This window comes from Bubalus kerabau, chromosome 11 (assembly GCF_029407905.1).
Source record: "Bubalus kerabau isolate K-KA32 ecotype Philippines breed swamp buffalo chromosome 11, PCC_UOA_SB_1v2, whole genome shotgun sequence".
In the NCBI taxonomy this organism is placed as follows: Eukaryota; Metazoa; Chordata; class Mammalia; order Artiodactyla; family Bovidae; genus Bubalus; species Bubalus kerabau.
The window spans coordinates 44,915,613-44,928,291 of record NC_073634.1 but is presented as its reverse complement, the minus strand read 5'-3'; the positions used below and the strand labels follow the sequence as shown (position 1 = coordinate 44,928,291).

The window sequence follows — 12,679 nt, the reverse complement described above, 5'->3', positions numbered from 1 at the left end:
CTAAGAGTCTTTTGTTGTTGTTGTTATTTATATTATTAAATACTCTTTTAATATTTGTTTTTATATTGGATTGGTCAAAAAGTTCATTCTGGCTTTTCTGTAAGATGTTGCAGAAAAACCAGAATGACTTATTGGCCAACCCAATGTATTGTCCAGGGTTGAACTGTATTTAGAGAGAAGAAAAAGAAAAAAAAAAAAGTGTCTGTTTCCTGGAAGCTGTAGACCTACCAGATGCTGATTTAATATCATCCCAAGGATGTAAGAGTTGGACTATAAAGAAAGCTGAGCACCGAAGAATTGATGCTTTTGAACTGTGGTGTTGGAGAAGACGCTTGAGAGTTCCTTGGACTGCAAGGAGATCCAACCAGTCTGTTCTAAAGGAAATCAGTCCTGAATATTCATTGGAAGGACTGATGCTGAAGCTGAAACTCCAATACTTTGGCCATCTTATGTGAAGAACTGACTCATTCGAAAAGACCCTGATGCTGGGAAAGATTGAAGGCAGGAGGGGAATGGGATGAAAGAGGATGAGATGGTTGGATGGCATCACCAACTCAATGGACATGAGTTTGAGTAAACTCCAGGAGTTGGCGATGACAGGGAGGCCTGGCATGCTGTAGTCCATGGGGTCGCAAAGAGTCACACACGACTGAACTGAACTGACTGAAGGTCTGGACTTAAGCATGACTTCCCACAGGTGAGAACTAATGCCTATTCCAAAACATTGTTTCTCCCTCTCAGGCTCTCATATGATATCTGAATCTTCCAAATGTTGGATTATTTTTTTCTTTTCTCTAGTGTGAACAATGCTCAGCTACTTTGAAAAAGGTAAGAGTTCAATCGGTAAAAGCTATTCATATCTGAGAACTATTCAATTAATCCATTAATTTGTTCTTTAGGAGCATTCATAACAAAGGAATCATAAAATCTAAGTTTAGGTTATAGAAAGAGGACTAGAGGCCTTCATTGGAAGAACCCTAGTGTAAGTTTTAGGGCACTTGGGACAAAGGCAAGGACACTATGCAGCTGAGAGATGACATGCAGAGACTGGCAGGGGAATCCAATAGGGGTTTCTGTTGTCACTACACTCAGTTGGGCCCTTCATGCTACTACGTTTCCTTAGATCATCCATTTTCCTACTATTTCAGATCTCTCTCTCTCTGTAAATCTATACCAGCTCTCTCCCCTCTTCATTGCACATCTACCTACCTACTTGTTGAATAATGGTCATTCTACAGAGAAGACAGTATAAGAAGGGCAGAAATAGCAAACCAGAATTATTACAGGATATATCTGGGACTTCTACATTTTCATGGTTGTTTAGTCATTAAGTCATGTTCACCTCTTTTGCAACCCCATGGACTATATATAGCCACTTTTGCAACCCCATGGACTATATATAGCCAGCCAGGCCCCTCTGTCCATGGAATTTTCCAGGCAAGAATACTGGAGTGGGTTGCTATTTCCTTCTCCAGGGGATCTTCCTGACCCAGGCATTGAACCTATGTCTCCCGCACTGGCAGGCAGATTCTTTCCCACTGAGTCACCAGGGAAGCCCATGGAGCTTCTGTAACCTCACCCAATTCTGCTAGACAGTTTTGGCCCCAAGGATCTAAGTGGGTAAAAGGCCTAAAATGTCATTTTTTAAAATGCAGAAAATATAGTGTTCAAGGGACCCAGATAAGTATTTTAGCTTAAAGTTTAAAAATAAAGTTAAAAGCAATTTAATAATATAAATGTAAGTATTATGCAACTACTTTCCTGGTTTCTTAAATCCCTGCCTTTGGAGGTGAAGTTTGGAATAGTCCTAGTTATTTGGTATAAAAGGAAGATTGCTCGGAAAATTTTATTAAAAAATCTTTTACATAGTACTTTTATTCTGGCTAGTGAATGCCTTCACCACTTAACAAAACATGCTGTAGAGAAAGCTTGCATTGAAGGAGATTTGAGACTTCAAAAGGAAAGCCTGCCCACAAAAAAACTTGAAAAAGTTATAAATAAAGTTTTAAAAAAAATCATTGCAAAAAAAAAACAAACAAACATAGATCACTCAGTTGAGGGATCATAATCTTAATTTGGGAGGACTTGTGTTTTCCAATAATTTTTCAGAAAAAAAGAAAACCAAGTTTGACTCACTGCCCACTTTTCTTAGTTTCAGTTCAATAGCTCAGTCATGTGCAACTCTTTGTGACCCCATGGACTGCAGCACGCCAGGCCTCCCTGTCCATCACTAACTCCCAGAGCTTGCTCAAACTCATATCCATCGAGTCAGCGATCCCATCCAACCATCTCATCCTCCCTTGTCCCATTCTCCTCCTGCCTTCAATCTTTCCCAGCATCAGGGTCTTTTCAAATGAGTCAGTTCTTTGCATCAGGTGGTCAAAGTATTGGAGCTTCAGCTTCAGCATCAGTCCTTCCAATGAATATTCAGGACTGACTTCCTTTAGGATTGACTGGTTTGATCTCCTTGCAGTCCAAGGGACTCTTAAGAGTCTTCTCCAATACCACAGTTCAAAAGCATCAATTTTTCAGTGCTCAGCTTTCTTTATGGTTCAACTCTCACATCCATACGTGACTACTGGAAAAACCGTAGCTTTGACTAGATGGACATTTGCTAGCAAAGCAATGTCTCTGCCTTTTAATATGCTGACTAGGTTGGTCATAGCTTTTCTTCCAAGGAGCAAGTGTCTTTTAATTTCATGGCTGGAGTCACCATCTGCAGTGATTTTGGAGCCCAGGAAAATAAAGTCTGTCACTGTTTCAATTGTATCCCCATCTATTTGCCATGAAGTGATGGGGATGGATGCCATGATCTTAGGTTTTTGAATGTTGAGTTTTAAACCAGCTTTTTCAACCACCTCTTTGACTTTCATCAAGAGGCTTTTCAGTCACATTTCTTAGTTTACCCATTTAAAAATCCAAAGTTTTTCCAGTTTTTAAATAATTCCCCTCTCCTCTTTTGATCAGTATTAAACCATAATATTCACTTTTCCAGGGAATTCCATCATAAAATTACTATTCCAACTTTCAGACCTCAACACTCCACCCATTTTTTTTTTACTCCTAAAAAATCTGCACCCTTTTTAGAAGAAAAATCCATTGAAAAGTTTTTCTTTAACCAAACACACAGCTGTTGTTTATTTAAAAAAATTTTACAGTGAATGCTAGATGTTATTTATGAGGATAATTTTCTAATCATCAGTTTTATTCTTTGGTTCTATAGCTTTAAAATGGGTATTTTTGATTAAAATAAAAGGGGGAAGATCAGAGGCCTGTGACAACTCTAAAGAAGGCTTTCTATGTCTTATACATTTACCTGCCAGAAACAACAGAGACTTCGATGCACTGTACCGGCTATCCTGCACAGAGCATCAGCACTGGTATCTATAGGAAGAAAAACGCTTGTCATTGGTCTATTTAGGTCTCCTCATCTACATCCTTTGGCAGCATTTGAAGATATTGTCCACCTTCTTCTCCTGACAGTCTCCACTTACCTTGTTGACATTTCATTTTCTTTTCTCTCAGCTTTGTGTGATATGCATCTTGTCTCCATGCTTTATTTTTAATTATTTTTTTATCCAAAAAAATATCCTTGCCCTCTGCCTGTCCTATTTTAATTAGTTTAAGACAATTTCTTTTGTTATTTGTTTTGAATAGTTAATACAGTCTCATGATTCAAAAATCAAAACAATAGCACAAGGTATACACTGACAAGATTCCCTTTCACTTGGTCCTTGTTTTCCTTGCCACCATACATTGACCACCTTGGTCAATTTTGAATGTTTTAGTGTTTTTTAATATTCAAATAAATATTTATTTAAAATATATATTCTACTTTTCCATATGTTTTTACACAGAGGATGGCACTCTTTATAGACTCTTCTGAACCATGTGTTTTTTACTTAATATATATTATTAATCTTTGCATATTACTACAGCTTTTAAATAGTTATGTAATATTTCATTTTACTGATATATCTTAGTTTACCTAGCCACTCCCCTCCTGATGAATACTTGCTTTGTTAAAAAAAAAATCACTCTAATTGATAGCATATGTCAATTTGGACATGTAGGGGTGAGCCTGTAAGTTCTTGGAAGTGGGATGGGATAATGTCTCTGCTTTTATAAGCTTTACCTTATCACTCTTAATAAAGTTACAGACTTCAATTTATCTCTACTATCTGGATTCATCCCTCACTTACATCTTGTACTTGAGAATCTACCCAAGCTTCTCTCTCAAATTGTCAAATACCTTCTATACATTGTTACTTCAATGTTCTGAGGACACTTCAAATTTGTCATTTATCAAGTTGAATTATCCTTTTGTTTTTTAATTCTCTAACCCGGTGCTCTTTTGGTTGTTCTTTTACCTATGAAGTATTTTTTACATTAAAAAAAAAAAAAAAGCACTTTCTTTTGATCCCTTTTCTTCCCTGCCTTTCCTTAAAACACAAACTAGTTGTTTGGTCAAATGCCCCATTCTCTTTCCAATTCTTCATTTTGCCTCCATTCGATTCAAGTACAATATGAAAACTGGAAGGGGGTCATTTCCTAGACTCTTCATATCCCACCTTTTTCTTTTTCTCAAACCTGAATTAAACAATAATGGAACGATTCTGCCTGCTGCTTCAAAAGGCAACATAAGATAACATGTGGCGGATTCATTTTGATATTTGGCAAAACTAATACAGTTATGTAAAGTTTAAAAATAAAATAAAATTTAAAAAAAAAAAAAAACATGTGATGACTTCACATTTAGTAGATTAGATGTCTCTCTGTTACCAGGACTTTAAAAATGAGTACCATAAAAAACAAATTTCTCACCCATAGATGTTACTCAATTAAATGACTGGTACTCAGTTGAACTTTCTGCCTTTTCAGTTTATTTTGGCTTGTGTCATCTGTTAACTTGAAAACACATTTAACTTTGGATCATACATTTGGTAGTCACCACATGATTTCCCTGCTATAAAATGCTATGAAATAATAACTGGTATGGAATTAACCAGGGGATTTAAACCACAGAGCTGCTAGGTACATTTCATTTCCAGTGGGAATGTTAAACTTTCAAGGAAACCATTAGCTCTGGCCACAGTATTGGGATTGGCCTATTTTATCCTATTTTATTTACTTAGTTCCAAATAAGCAACCTTGACTTTTGAAAAAATTCTATTAACTTTTGACAAAATTAACTTAGTTTTTAGGCAGGTAGAGCCTTTGTCCAACATCAAAGGGTTAAGCCTTAGTGGAGAATGAGCTTACCTAATTTTATCTGTTTGAGACATACCCTCATATTTGTCATTTTGTAGAAGTCTTATCTGTCACAATTCTCCTATATCACTTGCTTTTCAGAGTTAATACAGAAAACACATCTAGAGGTAACATATAAATATCCAATAGCAGAATAGGTTCTTCCTGCAAAAATCTTTCTGCTATACGAATCTGTGAAGAGAACATGAAAATAACACATATATTGATCAAATGCTGATAACTAAGGAGGGATATACAATGATCAACAATACTCCGGTTAGTGTGTAATTATATAAGATAGCATTGGCCAACTAAATTTGAATTTTGAGGGCAAAGCAATTCTACTGAAAGAGCTATTTTTAAAACTATAATGGGTTTTGACTTATGATTCTAAAATGGACAAATCTGACCATAATAAGACCTCCTCAAGGAACAGGTTGTACAGCAATATACTTATTAACAACTTCCTATTTATTATTAAATATCAGAGGAACTAACTAGGTGTCAGTGGTAATGAACTGAAGACCATGTATTTGCAGCAATTTTGACAACGTATTAGTAGTATAATCAGAGGAGGTCTGTACATTTATCTGCTTGTGGAGAAGTGGAGTATTGACCCATTCTGAAAAAGAACTTAAATTCAACCTCTTTCACTTTTAAAAATAAACAAACCTGAGTTCTGCCATTTGGTAAAAATTAGTCATGTGAAAGGGCACACACATGATACATACACACACAAGCACATACTGACTTATGTGTATTTTTTTTAGGTTGACTGTTTCAAACTTAAAAACATAGTTCAAGTTATACTTTATAAAAAAGTACTGATACCTCTACTACTACAGTTTGCAAATACAATTGCATGGCAAACAACCACAAAATTGTATATTAGGTGCATGACAAAAATATTATTGTAAATCAATTCTTACATTGGTAAATTATAGAAACAATACGCCTCAATTTTTAAACAACAGTGCTATGGCAAACTGGTCATAATATGCTTGAGTTACTACCATAAGCAATAGATTTGGAGTATTATGAGTTAAACATATACTTTCTTAAGTTCTGTGAATTATGTGGATTAATTCTGAACATTTCTGACTGAACTAGTGAATCAAAACAGAACTTGCAACATTCTCTACAAATAACAATATGGAAAATGTTTATAGAAATACCAAATCAAAATAAACACTGAATCATTTTGGGGAATAATGATGTGTTGGACAGCATTCACTTTAATGCAAGAACCTCAAATGGGCAGTTCAAGGACATTTCTAATTTGCAGAAAGTGAAGAGGAACTAAAAAGCCTCTTGATGAAAGTGAAAGAGGAGAATGAAAAAGTTGGCTTAAAGCTCAGTATTCAGAAAACTAAGATCATGGCATCTGGTCCCATCACTTCATAGCAAATAGATGGGCAAACAGTGGAAACAGTGTCAGACTTTATTTTGGGGGGCTCCAAAAATCACTGCAGATGATGACTGCAGCCATTAAATTAAAAGACGCTTACTCCTTGGAAGGAAAGTTATGACCAACCTAGACAGCATATTAAAAAGCAGAGACATTACTTTGCCAACAAAGGTCCATCTAGTCAAGGCTATGATTTTTCCAGTGGTGATGCATGGATGTGAGAGTTGGACTGTGAAGGAAGCTGAGCGCCAAAGAATTAATGCTTTTGAACTGTGGTGTTGGAGAAGACTCTTGAGAGTCCCTTGGACTGCAAGGAGATCCAACCAGTCCATCCTAAAGGAGATCAGTCCTAGGTGTTCATTGGAAGGACTGATGCTAAAGCTGAAACTCCAATACTTTGGCCACCTCATGTGAAGAGTTGACTCATTGGAAAAGACCTGATGCTGGGAGGGATTGGGGGCAGGAGGAGAAGGGGACGACAAAGGATGAGATGGCTGAATGGCATCACCAGCTTGATGGACATGAGTTTGAGTGAACTCCGGGAGTTGGTGATTGACTGGGAGGCCTGGCGTGCTGCGATTCATGGGGTCGCAAAGAGTTGGACACGACTGAGCAACTGAACTGACTGAAATTTGTTTTCAAGACCTAAAAACATGGTTTGGAAAAAAATTCAAGAGCCTACACTGGACATAGAATGCTATTTAAATTGAATTTATAATCTGTTTAGGGTGTATGAAGTTATGCTATAATGTACAAACTCCACAGGACTTGATCTTTTGAATCATAGCCTATTTTTCTTTTTTTTTTTTTTTTGTATCTTTATTTTCTCCCTTTTAAATCCTGGAAGACATGAAGCAGAATATGATCCAACAGAAACTGTTAAGAGTAGAAAAATCTGAAAAATATTATCCTCGAGATAATATAATACAGATTATCTACAAATATACTGCCCAGATGAAATACAAACGTTTATATATACCTAAAAATTCATGTAAACACAGGTTTAACAAAAATCAAAATACATAGTTCAGTTCAGTCGCTCAGTTGTGTCGGACTCTTTGCGACCCCATGAACCTCAACACGCCAGGCCTCCCTGTCCATCACCAACTCCCGGAGTCCACCCAAACCCATGTCCATTGAGTCAGTGATGCCATCCAACCATCTCATCCTCTGTCGTCCCCTTCTCCTCCCACCTTCAATCATTCCCAACATCAGAGTCTTTTCAAATGAGTCAGCTCTTTACATCAGGTGGCCAAAATATTGGAGTTTCAGCTTCAACATCAGTCCTTCCAATGAACACCCATATTGATCTCCTTTATGATGGACTATTTGGATCCCCTTGCAGTCCAAAGGACTCTCAGGAGTCTTCTCCAACACCACAGTTCAAAAGCATCAATTCTTCTGTGCTCAGCTTTCTTTATAGTCCAACTCTCACATCCAAACATGACCACTGGAAAAACCATAGTCTTGACTAGACAGACCTTTGTTGGCAAAGTAATGTCTCTGCTTTTTAATATGCTGTCTAGGTTGGTCATAACTTTCCTTCCAAGGAGTAAGTGTCTTTTAATTTCATGGCTGTAATCACCATCTGCAGTGATTTTGGAGCCGAGAAAAATAAAGTCAGCCCCTGTTCCCACTGTTTCCCCATCTATTTGCCATGAAGTGATGGGACCAGATACCATGACCTTAGTTTTCTGAATGTTGAGCTTTAGGCCAACTTTTTCACTCTCCTCTTTAACCTTCATCAAGAGACTCTTCAGTTCTTCTTCACTTTCTGCCATAAGGGTGGTGTCATCTGAATTTCTGAGGTTATTGATATTTCTCCCAGCAATCTTGATTCCAGCTTGTGCTTCCTCGAGCCCAGCATCTCTCATGATATACTCTGCATAAAAGTTAAATAAGCACAGTGACAATGTACAGCTTTGACATACTCCTTTTCCTATTTGGAACAAGTCTGTTGTTCCACGTCCAGTTCTAACTGTTGCTTCCTGACCTGCATATAGATTTCTTAAGAGGCAGGTCAGGTGGTCTGGTATTCCCATCTCTTTCAGAATTTTCCACAGTTTATTGTGATCCACACAATCAAAGGCTTTGGCATAGGTCAATAAAGAAGAAATAGATGTTTTTCTGGAACTCTCTTGCTTTTTTGATGATCCAGTGGATGTTGGCCATTTGCTCTCTGGTTTCTCTGCCTTTTCTACATGAACTTTCTATAATGTATATACAATATATTTTTTCCCATAACATCATATGAACTCATCTCTAATTTTCATATCTGTTTGGTAGAAATACTATATATGATGTGTTACTGTGTATCTCTTTGTAACCCAACTCTGAAATCTTGATATCAGTTTGGTGAGATTATTTCAACACAGCTATGAAAAAAATACTACAAACCAGTGCTAGAATTATTGTCCTGTTTCCTTTCAAGAGGTAATGAAGTAATGGAGAAAACATTAATGATACAAGTTTTTTAAAATATACAATGTTTATAATGCTTATATTATGAATAGTGACAACACAGAAGAAGTAATTCTCACACTATTCAAGAAGTCAATTATTGTATGTAGCAAGGAAGTTCTTACTGAAGAATGAGTGACATGCTGACTTTTGTTCTTGTCCCTTTTGTTTCCTTTGTCTTAATATAAAATTTAAATATCAACAAATATCAATAATCATGTGAGAACTAAATCCAGAGAACCCGTTGTTACACAGCATGCCACTTATGCCTCCCACATTCCACATCCACACCATCACTGAGTATTAACAATTCTAAAAATCATTTATTCCTTGGAAAATTAAAAGTAGCATGTCATTGCAGAGCAATTTTTCATATACTTATTGGATAATTTAATTTCTTTTTTGCATGAAAATTGTTTCTATTCGTCCACATTTTTATTGGGGTTATAATGCTTATTTTATTAATTTGCAAGAGTTTTTTAAAACATGGGGCATAGTAACTTCTTGTTAATATTTGTTGAAAACATTTCTACCAGTTTCTCTTTGTTGCGTAACATTTATATATTTTTGATATAATGTTTCTGCCTTTTTGAATGTGCATTTTCCTAATCCACAAGTAGTTAAATATTCATTCATCTATCTTCTCTTATGTGGTAATCATTTCTGTGTTTAATGTCTCAGCATATCCAGGTGTTTTTTATACATATTTTCACTAATATCCATTTTTTCTAATCCAATTTATTGACTAATTCTACCCTTGTTATTCTGTGATGTTTCTTTTTTCATTAGCCAAATTCTTATTTTGACTAAGTATAACCTTCCAAAACTAAGCCAGTAAGAAACAGAACATATGAACAGACCAATCACAAGCACAAAAATCAAAACTGTAATAAAAAAATCTTCCAACAAGCAAAATCCCAGGGCCAGGTGGCTTCACAGGCAAATCCTACCAAAAGTTTAGAGAAGAGCTAACACCTATACTCCTCAAACTCTTCCAGAAAATTGCAGAGGAAGGAAGATTCCTGAACTTACTCCACGAGGCCACCATCACTCTGATACTGAAACCAGATGAAGATGTCACAAAAAGAAGAAAATTACAGGCCAATATCACTGATGAACATAGTGCAAAAATCCTCAACAAAATTCTAGCAAACAGAAACCAATAATACATTAAAAGGATCATACACCATGATCAAGTAGGCTTTATCCCAGGGTTGCAAGGATTCAATATACACAAATCAATCAATGCTATACACCATATTAACAAATTGAAAGATAAAAACCATATGATCATCTCAATAGATGCAAATAAAGCTTTCAACAAAATTCAACACCAATTTATGATTTTTAAAAAAATCTCCAAAAATTAGGCATAGAAGGATCATACCTCAACATTATAAAGGCCACACATGACAAACATTATTTGTCAGCAAACATTATTCTCAACAGAGAAAAACTGAAAACATTTCCTCTAATATCAGGAATAAGACAAGGGTGCCCACTCTCACCACTATCAAGATCAGATTTAGAGCTGTTTATTAGGTCTCATTGATGCAGCTACTAAATGTTAGCATAAATGAAAACATTACTTTACAACCTGCTAGGGCAAGTCTCAGCCCTCTCTCATCAGTGCATTCTTAGTAATTCCTTCTTACTGCCTTTTTCTAATCTTAGTATCAAATTTGGTTATTACTCTGCAAAACTACATATCCATTGGGGCTTGAATAAATTATGCTTTAAATATATTAGATTGGTATCTTTGCAATATTCAGATTATTCAAATAAGATAATGATGAACACATCTGTTTTCATTTGTCAGGTTTCACTCACCCCTTCTATACTACCACCACAATTATTCATTGTGTTCACTAAGGGCAGCAGTCAAAAATCAGGACCCTGCTCTCATCAGTCTTGAGGGACAGATATTATAATTTTTTTTCATAATTATATAAGAGGTGCTTTAAGAAAAATTAAAGGGTAAACAGTGATTGTGAGGAAAGACATTTTATTTAAATAGTATTTCTGTTATTTCTGGATACAAATACTCAAGCATAGACAAGCATACATACATAAAAATATATACATACACAGAAAGTTTTTTGAGGAAAAAAAAAAAAACATCATCCAGTTGGTTATTCAGAATCTATGTGCGCCTATCTTTAATCTGGTCATTTTCTAATATAACAAAGTTTCATTTGCTTTTATTGGTTTTCTATGTCATAAGGATGACATCTATGAATACTGCTACTGCTAAGTCGCTTCAGTCGTGTTTGACTCTGTGCAACCCCATAGACGGCAGCCCACCAGGCTCCCCCTTCCCTGGGACTCTCCAGGCAAAAGCACTGGAGTAGGTTGCCATTTCCTTCTCCAATGCATGAAAGTGAAAAGTGAAAGTGAAGTCGCTCAGTCGTGTCCGACTCTTAGCGACCCCATGGACTGCAGCTTACCAGGCTCCTCCATCCATGGGATTTTCCAGGCAAGAGTACTGGAGTGGGGTGCCATTGCCTTCTCCGATCAATGAATAACAGAAACGTAATCTTGTGTTCTACCATTGATTACAACTCTAAATCCTGTTTCTAATTTTCTTGCATTACCCACAATTTTCAGAAAAAACAAATAGTGGAAGCAGTGGTCAAACCTTTTTCTTCCCTTCAACAAAATCCTTTGATGAATTTACTTAGTATTTATTCATCTGTACTATGCTGTTAGTTTCAGATAGTCTTATTTGTGTTAGTTCTATACACTCAGTTCTGCTAGAATACAACTCCTTTCTTAAGAATATGATTTCAAACTCTGAATTAAACGGAGTCACAGCTCACAGAACCTTCCAGAGCCCACTCAGCAAATTCTGAATTAAACAGAACCAGAACTTCACCAGAAGGCTCCAGGTTCACAGAACCTTCCAGAGCCCATGCAGCAAACTCAGAATTAAACAGAACCAAAGCTCACAGAATTTTCTGGCGTCCATGCAGCAAACTCTGAATTAAACGGAACCAGAACTCACCAGGAGGCTCCAGGCTCACAGAACCTTCGGGAGTCCACCACGCTTCCCTCCCTGCCACGTATGGTGCTCAGGTTGTCCCCGTCGCTGGGCAGGAGTGTCCTTGCCCCTCCGTCCTGGCAGGCTGTCTGCTCTGGTACCCCGCTGAGGCTGCTGGGCACAGATGCTGCTGAGGAGGAGCTGGTTTGCCTGACTGCCTCTCCCTATAGCCGGGTGGGACCCGATCTGCCTCCTCCTTGTAGACCACAGGGGTGTCCATTGGAATCACCTGGATCTTGTTGAAAGTGCCAAATCCTAGGTCCTTGGCAGTTGCAGCAGATTATTATTAGAGAATCCACATTTGGCAAGGTTCTCAATTATCTACAACTACAAAACAAATCGCTCCAGATGCTAAAAGTGAAGTGAATTCGCTCAGTTGTGTCTGACTCTTTGCGACCCCATGGACTGTAGCCTACCAGGCTCCTCCATCCATGGGATTTTCCAGGCAAGAATACTGGAGTGGGTTGCCATTTGCTTCTCCAGGGGATCTTCCCAACCCAGGGATCAAATCCGGGTCTCCC

At 37.1% G+C, this 12,679-nt stretch overlaps 1 long non-coding RNA gene across 1 annotated transcript in view; it reads right to left on the bottom strand.

Moving 5' to 3' along the window:
* The window catches only part of LOC129623113 (uncharacterized), a 98,524-nt gene extending 86,171 nt beyond the window's left edge, over positions 1-12,353 (bottom strand). Inside the window, exon 1 of the long non-coding RNA XR_008700358.1 lies at positions 12,123-12,353. This is a non-coding gene — a long non-coding RNA (uncharacterized LOC129623113). The remainder of the gene's footprint in view (positions 1-12,122) is intronic.
* Positions 12,354-12,679: the final 326 nt, after the last annotated feature.